The 20,152-nt window shown below is 39.4% G+C and overlaps 2 pseudogenes; both read right to left on the reverse strand.

The window, feature by feature from the left end:
- Positions 1–1,120, reverse strand: LOC148776543 (olfactory receptor 11H6-like; annotated as a pseudogene).
- A 17,922-nt stretch (positions 1,121–19,042) lies between these two features.
- LOC148776544 (olfactory receptor 11H12-like) lies at positions 19,043–20,109 on the reverse strand (annotated as a pseudogene).
- Between the last annotated feature and the right edge of the window lie 43 nt (positions 20,110–20,152).

A 20,152-nucleotide genomic window follows, 5' to 3' on the forward strand; every position in this document is an offset into this window, starting at 1 on the left:
CAATAAAAATGGATACAGGTAATTTAATGAACATCTAATTACACTTGAGTATGTTCCTCCTCCTCCAAAACATATTTTCCTAATTTAATTAGTACAATTGAATACCAATCTTTTAATTATTTATTTCCCATACATTATATCAATTATGAACACAGTTCTCAGAGATTGCTTTTATGTTTTTGACTAAATCTCACCGTCTTAAATAATTTTCTCAGTGCCTCCTTCATCTCCTTATTTTGGAGACTATAGATCAAAGGGTTGAATAACAGCATTAACACAATATAGGACAAAGTCACATATTTTTGAATCTCTGCTGAATTGCCTGCTGTTGGGCTCACATATACAATCATGATGGAGCCATAAAACAGGGACACCACAGCCAGATGGGATCCACATGTAGAGAAAGCCTTATGCCGGCCTTCTGCTAAAGGTACCCTAAGCACAGCTCTGATAACCAGGGTGTAGGAGCTGGTAAGGAAGAGTTAGGTAGAGAAAATGATGGCTGAGTTAAAAGTGGCACAAATGATTTCAGTGGCAGGGGCTGGCACACAGGACAGCTTTATAAGGGGTCCTGGGTCACACAGGAAATGATCAGTCTTATTGAGACAATGAAATGGGAGCTGAGAGATTAGGTGAATAGGCAAGAGGAAGTACAAAAAGCCACACACCCAGCAGCAGGCTCCCATTCTGATGCAGCGTTGCACTGTCATGACAGTGGGGTAGTGAAGGGGCCTGCAGATGGCAAAGTACCTGTCAAAGGCCATGGCAGACAATATGCAGGTCTCAGTACCACCTGTGGAGAAGAAGAAGTAGAACTGGAGGAAGCAGCCAGAGAAGGAGATGGTCTTGGTCTCAGACAGAAAGTTGGCTAGCATATTGGGAACAGTAGAAGTGACATACCACATCTCCAGGAAGAAAAAATTGGCCAGAAGGATGTACATGGGGGTGTGGAGATGGTGGTCCCACCACACTGCACAGATAATGCACAAATTTCCATTTAGTGTCAACACATATCACAGAGAAGAGTGAGAAGAGGAAGATCTGAACCTCCCAGGTACAAGGGAATCCAAGGAGAATGAATTCATTCACAGGGTCAGAGTGATTATTTCCTCTTGGGTTTTTCATTTTTGTCTCCTAAAAATGTAATAAGAAGACATTATTATCTTTCAAATGACTCTACAGAAGTTTTCTCATTAAGATATTTCTGAACTTCTTTACCTTAATTCCACGAGCAGCATGATTTTAGATTACTTAAAGATTTTTAGCATTCTTTGACCCAGTGTGACACTGGGAGGAAACAAAGAACTTGGAGTGTGGGGGCTTATTACGGCCTCATCATCGTGATCATCATGCCTGTCATGGTCCATTTAATGTCTTCCTTTGTCTGTGTCCTCAGCAATACATAAACCAAGGTAGATACTCCTTGCCATTCAGAGGCTATTTTTTTTTTTTTCCCAGAGAATGGGAAGCAAAGTTTGATAACAATATTTTTTTTTTTTACTTTCGATTATGGATGATATGCAAAAGCAAACAGAAGAGTATGGTGAATCCCTACACATTTATCACATAGCTTTAACAATTACTCATGGGCAAACTTGCCCATGTAACTCTACCTACTTCCATACTTCCCATATTATTTCAAAGCAGATACCAAATGTATGATTTCATTACAAAATATTTCAGCATGTAACCCTGGAAAATTTTAAAAACTATAATCAAAATATCTCTATATAATCCAAAAATTAATAATTCCTTAATTTTATAAAGAGTTAAAATTTCCAATTGCTTTATGTCAGAATTGTTTTGTTTTGTCTTACAATTTATCTGTTTGTTTGTTTGTTTTTTGGCCATGCCCACTCAGCTTGTGGGATCTTAGTTCCCCAACCAAGGATTGAACCCAGGCCCTCGACAGTGAAAGCATGAAGTTCTAACCACTGGAAGGAAAGGAATTCTTCAGTTTGTTTGAAGTAGGAGCCAAATAAATTTCACATTTTGTCACTGGTTCCTATGTCTGACACATCTTTCAGTCAATAGTTTCCTTATTCATTCCTTTTAAAAATTTCTGTTATTTTTGGAATTAATTTTAATTTGAGTATAGTTGCTTTACAATATTATGTTAGTTTTGTGGTTCAGAAATGTCCACCTGAGCCAAACCTACATAAGGACACATAGTTGTTTAAACAATTGTACAGACCATTCTCTGTGTAAATAGAAGAAAATGTTGTGAGAGTATATAGCCATAAAGCAAGAGTTTGTTTATTACTGTAAGCTTTAGTAATAACACATGCATAGTTTTAGGTGGGATTTCTGTTTATGTACTACTGGAAGTGTTGGAAAAGAGATAAAGAACACAATATTTATCAGTGATTGCTTATAGCAAGGCCAATTATGAAGTTCATGTACCCTCTTATTTTTAAGATCTCTGTAAAAAGATTCCACAATTTTCATTGTTAATTTCTCTCAATGTTTAGGGATATATGTACAATTCTCCAATGTGCTCTTCATTTTTAACTTGCTCCTCTTTGTAGGCAGAGGACCTGCAAAGACATTCTCTGGTGGCTCAGATGGTGAAGAATCTGCCTGCAACGCAGGAGACCTGGGTTTGATCCCCGAATTGGGAAGATCTCCTGGAGAAGGAAATGACAATCCCTGCCAGTATACTTGCCTGGAAAATCCCGTGGATAGAGGAACCTGGTGGGCTATAGTCCATGGGGTCAAAAGGAGTTGGACATGACTGAGCGAATTTCACATCACTTCACTTCTTTGTAGGCAAAAATTTCTTGCTTAAGAGGAGTAAGCTTCATGCACAGTTACCTTGAACAACATTTTAAATGAAGCCTGCATGCATGAATGAGGTTCAGACTATAAACTAAACATTATTCTTTTTTAATTGAAAATTTATCCCAAGTTGAGGACACAGGCTTCAGTGCTCAGTTGAAATTTATCACGTGATGGGAAAGTACCTCATGGTGGTACTTTCTCTCTTTATATATTTTGCCACATAGAACAGAAATAGCTACTGTGGTATACATATCATGAAAGCACTCTGAGTTTCTAATTACATTAATTGAAGATCTGTTCATGGACTATTCATTCTCATTTTTCTCTCCCTGTCTCTTTAATTTGAGACTTCTATGTTAGGGTTCCTTCAGGTTCCCTTGACCTATACATGTTTTTTTCAGGACCTAGTCCTTGATATTTTCTTTTTCCAATTATGCTCTCTCTGTTAGTGATCAGTCAACTAGCCACATGTATAAAAACCACCCATGTGAGATGAAATCACATTTTCTCTCCCTAACTGTGGAGTCTCTTCTACAACCTAGATTTATCTACCCAATTTTGTATTCAACATCTCCATTTGCTACTGAATGTAACAAAAATGCAAGAAATTGAAAGTCACTCAGTCATGTCCAACTCTGCGACCCTATGGACTATATAGTCCATGGATTTCTCCAAGCCTTTCCCTTCTCCAGGGGATCTTTCCAACCCAGGGATCAAACCCAGGTGTCCCACATTGCAGGTGGAGTCTTTACCAGCTGAGTCACAAGGGAAGCCCCAAAGGCAAGAAGCCCATGACAAAACTCTTGGTTCCTCTCACTCCGAACTGGTGGGTCCTTGCTTCTTTGCCATATCATCCAGTGGCACCTCCATTTACTCAGTTACTCAGGCCACAAACTCTGGCCGCATCCTCACCACACCTCTCAATAGTCCACATCCAAATCATCAACAAAATCTCTACGCCTCCTGTTCAAAACATAGGTTAAAAAAAAAATCTGATCATGTCAACTACTTGCTGTCAATCATTTTTTAAAAAGTATTTATTTATTCTTGGCTGTGCTAGGTCTTCATTGCTGTGCAAGCTTTTCTCTAGTTGCATTGAGCAGAAGCTACTGTCTAAGTTGCAATGCATGGGCTTCTCATTGCAGTGGCTTCTCTTCTTGCAGACTCGAGGGCATGTGGGCTTCAGTAGTTGTGGCACCCTGGTTCTAGAGCACAGGCTCAGTAATTGTGGTGCAAGGGCTCAGTTGCTCTGTGGCAGGTGTCATCTTTCTGGACACAGATGGAATCTGTGTCTCCTGCATTCTTTACCACTCAGTCATCAGGGAAGCCAACTCTCAATCTTTTGAACACAATTACGACAAAACAAGGCAGCACACTTGCACGGGAGAAAGCCTCAATCTGTGCAAACAAGATCCATGAAGGGCGCCTACTCAAGGCAACCTCCCCCAACTACCTCTCTCTTTGAATCACCTTGTCTCTCTTTATATCCCCTCTATCCACTCATCTTCATGCTCTGTGCTTTCTTATTGTTGCTAAGTTATGATCATGCTTTAAGGGTGTTTGTTGGTATGTGTCTGTGTGTGTGCGTGTGAACAAAAACTCTGGTTTTGCTGTCTGTTCTTTCAGTATTTTCCTGTGTCTAATTATAAACATTTTAACTGAGTGACTTTTTAAATGGGTAAGTGAACTGCAAGGAGATCCAACCAGTCCATTCTAAAGGAGATCAATCCTGGGTGTTCATTGGAAGGACTGATGCTAAAGCTGAAACTGCAATACTTTGGCCACCTCATGCGACGAGTTGACTCACTGGAAAAGACTCTGATGCTGGGAAAGGTTGGGGGCGGGAGGAGAAGGGGACGACAGAGAATGAGATGGCTGGATGGCATCACCGACTCTGTGGACATGAGTTTGAGTGAACTCCGGGAGTTGGTGATGGACAGGGAGGCCTGGCGTGCTGTGATTCATGGGGTCATGGAGAGTCGGACACGACTGAGCGACTGAACTGAACTGAAGTGAACTGTTTTATATTTCTCCCTGTTAAAGAAAATGTGTTTACAGTCTATAACTGATTTTTCCCCCATGTGGTTAGCCAAAGCACTTTAATAGAAAAATGTACTTTTCTTACTGTCTCATATTTTCTTCTGTCTCATATTCAAGGTCAAGAAATCTGGTATATGTGACTTGAACAAGTAATAAGGTATAGAATAAAGTGATCATTCTGCAATTTATTCCTGGCCTATGTGGTTTTGTGGTTCAGTTAACATCTCAACTTAAGTGAGATATTATTTTTCTTAAATATATTTACTTATATACTTATAAATAACACATATATAATCTAACATTTAATTAAATCAGTTTTGATACTAGATGCTATGTTATACAGTTGAGAATCTAACCAATCATATGCAAGCTATTCTAGTTTATATTTTTATATGAAGAAACTACAATACAGGATTAGAGAAAAGTGAAAAAGACAATATGAAAATTTTTGAATTGTATCGTACCTGAAGTTTTCATGTGAGAATTATAGTATCTGGTAGAGGCAGACTCCAAATTTATATTTCTCTCTCCTGGAGTATGCAGTCAGCCTCAGTCTCCTTGTTCTCTCATTTCAGCAGAAAGAAATGCACCACAAATTCGAACTGGCATCCGAGTATCTTCTTAATGGAGTGGGGTGGGGAAGGTAAGTGTTGGAATGTAATATTATTAAGTATAGTAATTATTTGAAGCCCACAGAGTGACCATATTATTTAAACAATTTGAAAGGGTGATTCCATGTGGTTATAAATGGCAATGTGGTCTTTCCTGATTTAAGAAGAACCAATCACACCCTTGTCTCTAAAGAAGAATATGTGTTAGTAGCAACCACATTCTGAGACATGGTTATTTTGTTCTCAACACTCTACCCTGGGAGGAGATGATCCAATGTACCCCATGTGTGCAGTCAGGCCTTACTACTGAACTCCTGTTCATAGCATGCTTTTTAATAAATATATGAAGATTGTGTCTGACTCTCCTAGATCACCAAACTTCTCCCAGTGGCTTCATCTAGGGATAATGATGAGAAAATTTTGGCCAGATGTCAGAAAGTGTTGCTTCAACCTTTAGGAGAAAATGGAGAGGTGATGAGGCAGGCCTGAGGTCCAAGTTGAAGAATATCTTGGCTTTAAGCCTTGAATCAGAGCATTAAATACAACCAGCAGCATCTGTATATATTTTTATAGTAGTGTAGCTATGTTTCTCCACCATAGAGGTGATATTGGCTTTAGGAATGAGAATGTAAAGGCAAAAGTTCCACGAAGTCAACAGATATAAAGACAGAAGTTAACTATTGCAAAGAATTTACAAAACACTCCAAAATCTTGCTCCATCTGTTCCCTTCTTTCCACAATTCTACCCCTGAACCAACCCAAGTATGCTATGGTAATGTTTAAATTTTGGGATCAGTAGCAAGTGTTCCAGGCTTCCCAGGTGGCACTAGTGGTAAAGAACACACCTGCCAATGCAGGAGATTGAAGAGACATTGGTTTGACCCCTGGGTGGGGAAGAACCCCTGGAGGAGGGCATGGCAACCCACTCCAGTATTCTTGCCTGGAGAATCCCATGGACGGAGGAACCTGGCCAACGATAGTCCATAGGATCACAAAGAGTTGGACTGTAGCTACTTAGCATGCACACAGCAAATGTTCCATCTCTTCAGTTCAGTTTAGTCGCTCAGTCGTGTCCGTCTTTTTGCGACCTCATGAATCACAGCACGCCAGACCTCCCTGTCCATCACCAACTCCCAGAGTCCACCCAAACCCATGTCCATTGAGTCGGTGATGCCATCCAACAATCTCATCCTCTGTCGTCCCCTTCTCCTCCTGCCCTCAATCTTTCCCAGCATCAGGGTCTTTTTCAAATGAGTCAGTTCTTCGCATCAGGTGGCCAAAATATTGGAGTTCCAGCTTCAGTATCAGTTCTTCCAATGAATATTCAGGACTGATTTCCTTTAGGATTGACTGGTTTGATCTCCTTGCAGTCCAAGGGACTCTCAAGAGTCTTCTCCAACACCACAGTTCAAAAGCATCAATTCTTCTGTGCTCAGCTTTCTTTATAGTCCAACTCTCACATCCATACATGACCACCATCCATACAAAACCAAAACCTTGACTAGACGGACCTTTGTTGACAAAGTAATGTCTCTGCTATTTAATATGCTGTCTAGGTTGGTCATAACTTTCCTTCCAAGGAGTAAGTGTCTTTTAATTTCTTGGCTGCAATCACCATCTGCAGTGATTTTGGAGTCCCCAAAAAATAAAGTCAGCCACTGTTTCCACTGTTTCCCCATCTATTTGCCATGAAGTGATATTGAATGTAAATATTACTCCACTTGTTTTGTGATCTGTCCTTTCACTATCACTTCAGCCAGAGAAAAGTAAACATTGAAATCAGCACTATGATCGCCACAACTAATAACATGATATTAAAATATTCAAATGAAGGTAAAGATCTAATCCTATTTGATTTTACCTGTAGATATCAGATACAGAGCCCTTCACAAGTTCTGGGTCTCATAATTTAAGAAGACCATGGGCAAACTGCAGTAAATTTGTAGAAAACAACTTAGAGATCCTTAGAAGTATGATATATAAGTAACAGTGGAAGGAATTAGAATTTTAAATTGGAGAACAAAAGATTCCATTCAGACAGAGGAAAGATGACCATTTAGTAGAGCAATCCAATCTGTGCCATTTATCCCTCAAAGTAGAGAATTAAAAATAATAGTTAAATCTATAGTGAGACACATTGTAATTCAACGTGGAAAGTAATTTTGTAACAGAATCTTACACAGTGCTATTTTCTATCAGAAGACTACTTTCTAGCATGGATTTCATCAGATAAAGGCAGGGAAAGTGGTAAGGGGGTTTAAGCATCAGAAACAAATGTCTTTCAATATTGAAATTTGATTATATGCATTTAAGATGTGTCAAAAACAAAAAGAAAACAAAACCTATCCAGGCAAAGTCAATGACAAAAAAATGTAATGGGAAATATTAAGGTTAATGAGAACTTGAGGCTTTCATTTATATTGATAAAATGAATGGTATATTTTAATGGTTGTTAGTTGACAGCAGACAAAGGGAGGAGAAAAGAGAATTCTGGACAGTGGTTTGGCCAGCAAAGTCCTTGAATTATACCCTGGGAATACAAATAGTCTAATTCTATTAATTGAAGAAATTGCATTTTTGTTTCCTGAAAAAATGTGTGTGGAACTTGCTCTCTGAGCCAAAAACTGAGTGGCTCCTCAGTTTTGGTCAAAGATGATTCTACAAGGAATGAGTAGGGGGATCAGAAGAACTTCAGGTCTGAACAAGGAAAAAGAGGTGGCAGTAACATAAAAAGTTTTGTTTGGGGACACTGCTTTGGCAGATTTGCATGCAGGAAATCCCTCAAAGCAGGAGACCTTCCAGAGGTTGTAGACTTGGGGGCTAGTAAGAAGGGGAGAAGGGATAAGGAACTCCTAGGAGAAAGAAGGAGAAGAGAATTTACTTGTTGAGGTGATGTCAGCCTGGTGAGGCTGAGGACTCCGTGCCAAAGACTCCAAAGGGCAGAAGTAACTTGGGATCTTTATCTCATCTGTGGTTGGCAGAGGCGGGGCACAGTCTCCTGGTGTATGCGAAGCAGACAGGCCCTAAATCGTTAAACATCTGTACGCTGTGCCATGCTCAGTCTCTCCAGTCATGTCCAGCTCTTTGCAGCTCCATGGACTGTGGTCTGCCAGGTTCCTCTGTTCATGGGATTTTTCAGGCAAGAATATTGAATAGGTTCCTATGTCCTCCTCCAGGGGATCTTTCTAACCCAGGGATCTAACCTATCTCCTGCATCTCCTGCGTTGCAGGTGGATTCTTTACTGATGAGCCACCGGGGAAGCCCAAAAATCTGCATATTGGGGCTAAATATGAAACAACTGGACATGTTCAATTTTTAGCCCTGGTGGGTATGTGAGTTAACAGGATTCAACTTGCTGTGAAGAAGTAAACAACTTACAAGTCAATATATAGAAGGCATCTTTGGTTCATTTATATGACAGATGATCTTTGATATAGATTGTTTTGGGTAACTTTTCACTCTATTTTCTCCATTTATCCAAATTTCAGCATTCATGCTTTCTCTAAAGCTCCCATTGTGCCACCACAAAGTAGAGAACTACCTAAACTGGTCTGCACTAAAGGCTGTTACTTTTGAAATAGAATCATTTCATTTTTATTATTTTGAAAGTAACATGCTTATTTCAGAAGAAGATGAACAAAACTGAAATATATAAAAAGTTTAAATCATCCATGAAGGGCCATTTCTAGTCTTTTTTCTCTTTCAACATATTTCATATATTAGGTACATATGCAACTTAAAAAAATTGGAATTATATCACATGTGGTTTGTCAATATTTTTGTTTAGTATTATGTCTTGAGTTTTTTTTTTTTTTTCCCATAGAACTAAATATTCCTTAAATGTGATTTTTAATGGGTGCATGATATTCCATTTTAAACAAATGTACTTTATCATTCTGTTTGGGAAGACTTATTTTATGTAATTTTCTGGGAATCTACTTTCTTTTTCTTTAGAAAATATTTTTGGGACTAGATCACATGTCTATGTCTTTTTAAGATGTTTGACTCTTTTAACTTTGTAGCAAGCTAAGCTGTCATAGGTTAATGATCACTGGAAGATAACTGCATAGACAGAATACTGGAGTGCGACTTAAGGAACTGGGGCCAGATCTAAACTTTAGTGATACACTGGCTGTGCCTGGATAATAAATCCCTAAACTTCATGTACTTAGATTTTCCATTTGTAATATAATATCAAAGATAATATTCTGACTCATGTAATATTGATATTGCGAGAGCCTCATGAGTTAGGGAAACTCTGAATTTTTGGAGTTTCAGTAAATTGCAAACATGATTTCAGTCTAGCTTCAGAACACTGACAAATAGCTCATTGATTCTTGCTACATTCTGCTAGAATATGTATATATATGTGTGTGTATATACATATATGTGTGTATATATATATATTTGCTTTTTAACCAGACAAGTAAATACATTCATTAGGCAGAATGAATTTATTATGGAAAATGTATATTTTATAACATAGTTTTGTATAGTCTCCCCCTCAAACAACAGAATGCCTTGTGTTGAAAGGACTGGCAGCTATCAGAACTGTTTTTGAGTGAATCAATTCCAAGTGATTTCTAGTATGTTATTCCATTGGGATTTGGTTTCTTCATTTGTAATTTTTAGTGTGGAAAATGAGCTTGAGCTAAGCATTGCTTATAGATTGTCTTCCTGATTATGTCCTCCAGTGATGTGATAGCATACAGGCCCTAGCTGAGAGTTATTATTCTCAGCACGGCTGAATCTCTCTTTCACATCCCCTAATCCCCTCTCTCTCCCAGCTTTCCTTAGCCTTTTCCAGAGATGCTCACAGAAACATCACACTCCACCCACCCTTCCTTAGGACAAATTGAAGTAGTCCTTCTTCTGCAGCCACAGGGCAAGTTTGTGGTACCTGTGCAGCTGCCACTGACAATAGGTTACAGAAATAGCAGCAGGAGGTGAGCAGCCCTAGGCTTGGCCACCTAGTGGTAGGTGGTGAGTCTTAACCCCAAATTGTACCAGGAACTTTCCAGGGCCTGGCAGTTGAGCACATAGAGGGTGGGTCTGCTACTCTCCATGCTCGTGGACATAGCATCCATCCTCTCCCGCTCAACGCCAAATTCCCTCTCAGGCAGTCATTGCCTTAGACCCTCGCCAACTGGAAAAGATTTCTCCAGGGTGGGAACCAGATCTTCTGGCACCCAGGCTTGGTTTGATTCTTAGCCATGTAATATATATTAACCCATATTACTATCCTTATTCTACTGATGAGGCAACTGGGTGTTAAAGAGGGAAAAGTGACAGTGTTTTAACTACAGTCCGGGTTTTCTACCTCTAAATTCAGTGGTCTTTCCACAACAGAAGTCCTCAGGCAACACTAAGGGAGTATTTCAAGTGAATTCTCCTTTTGAGTTTATAAAGAGAATCACAAAATTTATTTCAGGTAAAATATAAAGAAAGTATAGAAATTAATAAGGTGATTGGAGAAATCTAAAGAGCAGTTGAAAGAAAATGAAACTTTGATACTTTTATGCTCAGAATATAGTGTGGAGGTAGGAGCTCCCATTGACCCTTTTGCATTGCTTACTTATCCTCCTCCATAGGAAGAACTCCATTTCCTCTTTAAGAAACGGGCCATAAACATGTGTCCCTCATCTAGGTCCCAGAGAAGATAGAAAAAGGCAGTAGACCAGATGGCTGCTCTGGGAGAGCAGATGTCAGTTAACTGCAATGAAGGGTGCCACTCTCCTGAGAGGGATTGAGATTTTTCAGTAACTTATGGCTGGGCAAGGAGGATTTGATAGGAAAAGACACAGACTTTTCTGTCTTTCCCTTGAGTTCCCCATGAGGATAGCATGCTTGGATGATCACAAAAATGCTGGCTCTGGAAGCTTTGAAGCTACCTTTCCTCAAGCACACTGTTGTATATGTCTCAGACTTCAATAAAAAGTTTAGAGGAGGCATGAGGGAAAAGGCCTGGGGAATATTCACCCAGGAAACTTGATCTTGTAAAACCATCAATTTCGTTGTGAACATTTCTCAACACATTTCATGCTGAGTCATTCTGTTTCCATGGCTATTCCCTGGTGTATTACCCCACAGGTGTGTCACCTGCAGTTCAACCGAAGGTGGGAAATGCCAAGGCAAAGAGGAGGGTACTCCATCAACCTCTAACTTTCCCAAATCTACACAAGTTTTTCTCTTTTTTTTTTAACAAATTTTTCTATTTCATGATGTTCTCTTTTCCAGTCTGATTTGGGGATTTCCGTTCTCACTACTTTTGCACCATGTCCAAAGAACAAGATGCTTCTCCATTTTCCTGGAGAGTTTTCTCTCTTGCTTCTATTAATAGCAACACACCATCTTCTCCATTTTTATCCCTGTACTCTGAGTCCTCCCAATGTCTTAATATTAAGCCCCTTTGTGTGAGGAAGATTGAAGATGGGCCCATAATTTTACTGGAGAGAACTTTATCTTCAAAGTGAGACTTGCAGGGCAGAGGAGAAGGAAGAAGGAATGGTAAATTTCTATATGAATGGTACTCCTTTCCAGAGGATGTGGGCTATTGAGATACTTCTGGGAGGAGGCCATGAAATCAGAACTAGGGCAGAGTTTTGTTAACTTAGCATCCAAAGAGAGATGGTCCCTCCTCCTCTTCTTCCTTTCATTTACATCATGCTTGATTTGATTGAGGGACTTCCCTGATAGCTCAGTTGGTAAAGAATCTGTCTGTAATGCAGGAGACCCCGGTTCAATTTCTGGGTCAGGAAGATCCACCAGAGAAATGGATAGGCTACCCACTCCAGTATTCTGGCCTAGAGAATTCCATGGATCCATGGGGTTGCAAAGAATCGGACATGACTGAGTGACTTTCACTGACTTGATTGAAACTCTTTTAACTGAAACTCTTTTTTGATTTTTTTTGTCTGTTTTTAGAGTAATGATTTCATAACTTTGATTATGGATATATTAAAATATTTCTCCCATGTCTTGTACCAAGCATTAAATTTTTGAAGTACCACATGAGGTGCTTTTGCTTGTTGAGGGCCAGGAACACAAAGTTATGTATATTTTTTTCCACACAGCTTCATGAATTTTGGTTAAAATCATAGGTTCTGTAGTGCCTCATTTTTTTGTTTTAATTAAAATTTTCATCCTTCAAAACTTTTCTGGCCACTAGCTCTTCCAGCCACTATCTTTCTTGCTGTTCCTTTTATATAAAGATTTGCTTGAATATTGACTTCCAAAAGTGGCAGCACTGAGAAAATGGGCTATTTCCAAATTTCCACCCTTATATTCATTTTTTAATTTTATGGTCAGTATATGTGTGGTTGAGTGTGTTAGTGCATACTTACTACCCATTTTTCTTATATTCCTGCCTAACACAATCTCCATTCTCTTACGGAGGCAATGTGCCCAGGTTGAAAAATCAAATGTTACAGCCTCCCTGGTACATAGGAGCCATTATGTGGCACAATCTGGTCCATCAAAAATATATGTAGAGTATAGGTGGCCTCTTTCCTGTTGCAAAATTCAGCTTCCATTTTCAGATATATATATATATCTTCTAATTCATCTTATTATATAAATATATATATGAATATATATATGCACACATACATACCTACATGTATATAGCAAAAACAAGAAAACAAGACTGGGAGCTGACTGGCTCAGATCATAAACTTCTTGTTGCCAAATTCAGACTTGAAGAAAGTAGGGAAAACCATTAGACCATTCAGATATGGCCTAAATCAAATCCCTTATGATTATACAGTGGAAGTGACAAATAGATTCAAGGGATTAGATCTGATAGAGTGCCTGAAGTACAATGGACAGAAGTTTGTGACATTGTACAAGAGGCAGTGATCAAGACCATCCCTGAGAAAAAGAAATGCAAGAAGGCAAATGATTGTCTGAGGAGGACTTACAAACAGCTGAGAAAAGAAGAGAAGCAAACGGCAAAGGAGAAAAGGAAAGATATACCCATTTGAATGCAGAGTTCCAAAGAATAGCAAGGAGAGATAAGAAAGCCTTCCTCAGTGATCAGTGCGAAGAAATAGAGGGAAACAATAGAATGGGAAAGATTAGAGATCTCTTCAAGAAAATTAGAGATACCAAGGGAACATTTCATGTAAAGATGGGCTCAATTAAGGACAGACAAGGTATGGACCTAACAGAAGAAGAAGATTCTAACGCTAAGAAGAGGTGGCAAGAATACACAGCAGAACTATACAAAAAAGATCTTTATGACCAGATAATCATGATGGTGTGATCACTCACTGAGAGCCAGACGTCCTAGAGTGTAAAGTCAAGTGGTCCTTAGGAAGCATCACTATACACAAAGCTAGTGGAGGTGATAGAATTCCAGGTGAGCTATTTCAACTCCTAAAAGATGATGCTGTGAAAGTGCTGCACTCAATATGCCGGCAAATTTGGAAAACTCAGCAGTGGTCACAGGACTAGAAGAGATCAGCTTTCATTCCATTCCCAAAGAAGGGCAATGCCAAAGAATGCTCAAACTGCTGCACAATTGCTCTCATCTTACACGCTAGGCTAGCAAAGTAATGCTCAAAATTCTCCAAGCAGGACTTCAACCGTATGTGCACCAAGAACTTCCAGATGTTCAAGCTGGATTTAGAAAAGGCAGAAGAGCCAGAGATCAAATTGTCAACATCCGTTGGATCATAGAAAAAGAAAGAGACTTCCAGAACAATTTCTACTTCTGCTTTATTGATTATGCCAAAGCCTTTGACTGGGTGGGTCACAACAAATCGTGGAAAATGCTTAAAGAAATGGGAATACCAGACTACCTTCAGTTCAGTTCAGTTCAGTTGCTCAGTCGTGTCTGACTCTCCATGACCCCATGAATCACAGCACGCCAGGCCTCCCTGTCCATCACCAACTCCCGGAGTTCACTCAAACTCATGTCCACAGAGTCGGTGATGCCATCCAGTCATTTCATTCTCTGTCGCCCCCAACCTTTCCCAGCATCAGAGTCTTTTCCAGTGAATCAACTCGTCTCATGAGGTGGCCAAAGTATTGCAGTTTCAGCTTTAGCATCAGTCCTTACAATGAACACCCAGGACTGATCTCCTTTAGAATGGACTGGTTGGATCTCCTTGCAGTCCAAGGGACTCTCAAGAGTCTTCTCCAACACCACAGTTCAAAATCGTCAATTCTTCGGAGATCAGCTTTCTTCACAGTCCAACTCTCACATCCATACATGACCATGGGAAAAACCATAGCCTTGACTAGACGGACCTTGGTTGTCTAAGTAATGTCTCTGCTTTTTAATATACTATCAAGGTTGGTCATAATTTCATGGCTGCAATCAGCATCTGCAGTGATTTTGTACCTGTGTCCTAAAAAATCTGTAAGCAGATCAAGATGCAATAGTGAGAACCAGACATGGAACAATGAACTGTTTCTAAATTGGGAAAGGAGTACATCAAGGCTGTGTTTTGTCACCCTATTTATTTAACTTATATAAAGAGTACATCATGCGAAATGATGGGCTGAATGAAGCACAAGCGGGAATCAAGATTGCTGGGAGATATATCAATAACCTCAGATAGGCAGAACACTTGTGACAGAAAGTGAAGAGGAACTAAAGAGCTGCTTGGTGAAAGTGAGAGGAGAGTGAAAAGCTGGCTTAAAACTCAACATTCAAAAAATGAAGATCATGGCTTCTGGTCCTATTACTTCATGGCAATTAGATGGGGAAAAAATGGAAACAATGACAGACTTTATTTTCTTGGGCTCCAAAATAACTGCAGATTGTGACTGGAGCCATGAAATTAAAAGACGCTTACTCCTTGAAAGAAAAGCTATGACAAACCTAGATGGCGTATTAAGAAACAGAGACATTACTTTGCCAACAAAGGTCTGGATAGTCAAAGCTATGGTTTTTCCAGTAATCATGTGTGGATGTGAGAGTTGGACCATAAAGAAGGCTGAGAACCAAAGAATTGATGCTTTTGAACTGTGGTGTTGGAGAAGACTCCAACATGATCATATTGCTGTATTTTCAGTTTATAAAGGAATCTCCATACTATTCTCCGGAATGGCCACACCAATCCACATTTCCACCAACAATATAAGAAGTTTCCCTTTTCTCCATACCCTCTCCTGCATTTTATTGTTTGTAGATATTTTGATGGCCATTCTGACTGGTGTGAGGTGATACCTCATTGTAGTTTTGATTTGCATTTCTCTAATAATTAGTGATGTTGAGCATCTTTTCATGTGCATCTTGGCCACCTGAATGTCTTAAATATCACGTTGCAGTGTTCTTTTCATGTGCATCTTGGCCACCTGAATGTCTTAAATATCACGTTGCAGTGTTCTTTTGAAAGCTTAACTACCAAGAGACAAACAAACAAACAGAACACTATCTTTTCACTGCTATTTCTTGTGCTTTTTCTCTCTTCATTTCTTTCTTTGGGAATGCATGTAGGCCTTTAAAAAATATCCTTTACAAGTTGTAATGTTATACTATGGAATTGGTTGTGAAAATATCATAGTATTTTGGGTTTTAAGAAGGGATCATTGAAAACCAGAGGATGCACAAACATATTAATTTACTAATCCAAGGTAGGGAGTCTGACAATATGGTGGAAGCATTTCTTGCCTAGTCAACAGGTCACCAATCCCTTCTTCTTGAGCCCCGTGTTTATCTAATCTCAGAACATTTAAATGTACTGTACCCTGGAAAGGGGTATAGAATTAGAATACTTCTTCAATGGACTAGATAAGTGAGAGATAAATGGTCGAGGTTTGAAAGTAAGATTGACTAAGGAGCTTAGCAAGTTCTCAAATCAAAAGAAAAATTGTCTTACCCAGGATATCTGTTTCAAAACTCACAATTTATTCCTATCTTTTGAACCAAGTGCTTCCCTGGTGGCTCAGACAGTAAAGCGTCTGCCTGTAAAGCTGGAGACTTGGGTTCGATCCCTGGGTTGGGAAGATCCCCTGGAGAAGGAAATGACAACTCACTCCACTACTCTTGCCTGGAAAATCCCACGGACAGAGGAGTCTGATAGTTTACCATCCATGGGGTTGCAAAGAGTCGCACTGAGCGACTTTACTTTACTTTGAACCAAGTCATTCATCTCTTTCCCAGGAAACATTCTAAGAGAAAAATTCTACAGGGAAATTGCTACATGCACAAAATATTCTTATATCTTAGATTTTCTGGAGCAGGTTTGTTTTTGGACTAAATGAGTCCTAATATAGATTTGCGATTTATCGTCATAGCAAACCTCTTAAAGATTTTATTGTGATAATATTTTTTAAGTTTATCTTTTTATTTTTGGCTGCGCTGGGTCTTCGTTGCTGCATGTGGGCTTTATCTAGTTGCAGCAAGTGAGGGCTAGTCTTTGTTACAGTGTGCGGGCTTCTCATAGTGGTGGCTTCTCTTGTTACAGAACCGAGGTTCTAGGCATGTGGGCTTCAGTGGTTAAGGTGAGTGCAGTCATTAGTTGTGGCTTATGGGCTCCAGAGTGCAGGCTTCGTAGTTGTGGCACACAGGCTTAGTTGTTTTGTGGCATGTGGGATCTTCCCAGACCAGAGATCAAACCAGTGTCCCTTGCATTGCAAGGTGGATTCTTAACCACTAGATTGCCAGGGAAGCCCTTGAGGTACATTTTTAACATTAAAAGAGTGGAAAGACTGTTCAAGGAAAGGATGGTACTGAATGGAAGAGTCCGATTCTCTGAGCACTCATTCTGTGAGCAGTCATTATTGTATATTGATGACATTCTTTTTTTTTCCCTAACCTCTTTTCTTATACCCTTCACTTCTGAGTGCCAAAGAATTGATGCTTTTGAACTGTGGTGTTGAAGAAGACTCTTGAGAGTCCCTTGGATTGCAAGGAGTTCAAACTAGTCATTCCTAAAGGAAATCAGGCCTGAATATTCATTGGAAGGACTGATGCTGAAGCTGAAACTCCAATACTTTGGCTACCTGATGCAAAGAACTGACTCATTGGAAAAGACCCTGACACTGGGAAAGATTGAAGGCAGGAGGGAAAGGGGATGACAGAAGATGACATGATCAGATAGCATCACCGACCCAATGGACATGAGTTTGAGCAAGCTCTGGGATTTGGTGATGGACAGGGAAGCCTGGAGTGCTGCAGTTCACGGGGTTGCAAAGAATCGGACACGACTGGGTGACTGAACTGATAGCCTTCTCAAGTCAACATCAAGCTACTTCAAAGGAGAATCCTCTTTCTAGGAAAATTTCACTTCACCACATAAAAATCTACAACCCATACCACATTACTTGAATGGAATATTATAGTTTCTAAAAAATAATTATAAAGGTTTGCTATAATAAGGGACAACTGAGACTTTATAGTAAATAAAATATACATATAAATGAAAATAAAAATATTGCCATTGTATTACAGGGATTGAATTCTGGATGCTTTTCTTCTTTAAAAATTTTCCTTAATGTTATTTTAACACTATTTCAGCAACAAGTAACAATTAACTGTCATTTTTCTTTTAAATATAAGTGATTTATCCACAAGATCATTTCCCTCTTCAGTTTTTAGGAGGAGAGTTTCTATTTCCTAAAACCCCGTTATTGAACCAATCAGATTTTTACTCACACTTCATTTTGGTGAAATATTATTACTGATAATACCCTTTTTCTGAATATTTTGATAGATACTGTTAAATATGGAATTAGAGCCACCTTTTAAAGGTTTCAGTTCAGTTCAGTCACTCAGTCGTGTCCGACTCTTTGCGACCCCGTGAATCACAGCACATCAGGCCTCCCTGTCCATCACCAACTACCTGAGTTTACCCAAACTCATGTCCATCGAGTCGGTGATGCCATCCAGCCATCTCATTCTCTATCATCCCCTTCTCCTCCTGCCCCTAATCCCTCCCAGCATCAGGGTCTTTTCCAATGAGTCAACCCTTTGCATGAGGTGGCCAAAGTATTGGAGTTTCAGCTTCAGCATCAGTCCTTCCAATGAACACCCAGGACTGATCTCCTTTAGAATGGACTGGTTGGATCTCCTTGCAGTCCAAGGGATTCTCAAGAGTCTTCTCCAACACCACAGTTCAAAAGCATCAATTCTTTGGTGCTCAGTTTTCTTCACGGTCCAACTCTCATATCCATACATGACCACTGGAAAAACCATAGCCTTGACTAGACGAACCTTTGGTAGAAAGGGGTATTGTGTAAAAGTAGCAAATTATGTCTGGATGTCATTAGGCTAGCTTGACTTTTATTGTCCAACAGAAATTTTGGATGATTGCTTTTAAGGGCTTATTTACTAGGAATGACCATCACAAAATAATAAAGTAAAAAATGATAAGAACCACAATCAGAAAAGAATATATTTCCTTCTTTTATTTACAATTAGCTGAATAAACATAAAAATGACATAATTATAATTTTATTGATCCTAGAATTAGCAATCTAAAATTCAAAAAAGAGTATAAAAATTTTTATCCCAGATGAATCACACGAACTATCAAGAAAACACCCATATGTGTACATTTCTCATTTAATATGCAGTCCACATAATAACCCAACACTTCTACTTATCTGAATAATGTTACCTCTTTATGATTATAATGACCCTATAGATGATTAATTTCATAGGCTAATATAAATTATTATCACTAGACCCATTTTTGAAGATTAGATAACAATATAATTCTGGTTGTTTTATGTTAGACTATACTGACCTGATAATGGACAGATTATCTAGAATGTCTTACATTATGTTGAAACTCCCCAGAACTTTTCTCAGGGCTGTCTTTATCTCCTTATTCCAGAGGCTATATATGAGGGGGTTGAAGAATGGGGTCACCATAGCATAGAACAAAGTTGCAACTTTCTGCATCCCAGAAGAATGTCTGAGCCCTGGGCTCACATACATGACCATCAGAGAGCCATAGAACAGCGATACCACAGCCAAATGAGACCCACAGGTGGAGAAGGCTTTCTGTCTTCCAGTCATTGAAGACATATGCAAACAGCTATTAGGACAAGAGTATAGGACCCAAGGATGAAGAGGGAGCTACCAAAGATAACTACTGAGCTTAGACTGTAGCAAAGCAATTGGGTTTTGGGGGCAGAGACACATGCCAATACAAACAGTGGCCCTGGGTCACACACAACATGGTCAATAATGTTTGGTCCACAGAAAGGCATCCGAGAAATGAGAACAATGGGGATCAGGAACCACAGAAACCCACAGACCCAGCAGATAAGGACCAGTTTGGTACAGAGATGCCCATTCATGATATTAGGGTAGTGCAAGGGACGGCAGATAGCAAGGTACCAATCAAAGGCCATAACAGTCAAATGCAAGCATTCAGTTGCTTCCAAGGAAGAAAAGAAATAAAATTGTAGGAAACATCCAACAAAGGAGATGGTCTTTTTGTCTGAGAAAAAGTTGATCAACATCTTGGGGACTGTAGAAGAGACATACCAGATCTCTAGAAAGGAGAAAATCCCCAGGAATATGTACATGGGGATGTGGAGTCGCTGGTCACACCATAAAGCACAAATAATGGCCCCATTCCCTGTTATGGTCAGAGCATACATTGTAAGGAAGAGTGAGAAGAGGAGGCTCTGAATCTTCCACTCACAAGAAAAACCTAGGAGTATAAATTCTCTTACAAAGACAAAGTGGGAATCTGGCTCAGAGCTGTTCATGTTCTTTGGGTCCGTAACCTGCAACGTCAACAGACATGTATTT

The sequence above is a fragment of the Moschus berezovskii genome, chromosome 9 (assembly GCF_049115385.1).
Source record: "Moschus berezovskii isolate FMDL1 chromosome 9, NW_MosBer_1.0, whole genome shotgun sequence".
In the NCBI taxonomy this organism is placed as follows: domain Eukaryota; kingdom Metazoa; phylum Chordata; class Mammalia; order Artiodactyla; family Moschidae; genus Moschus; species Moschus berezovskii.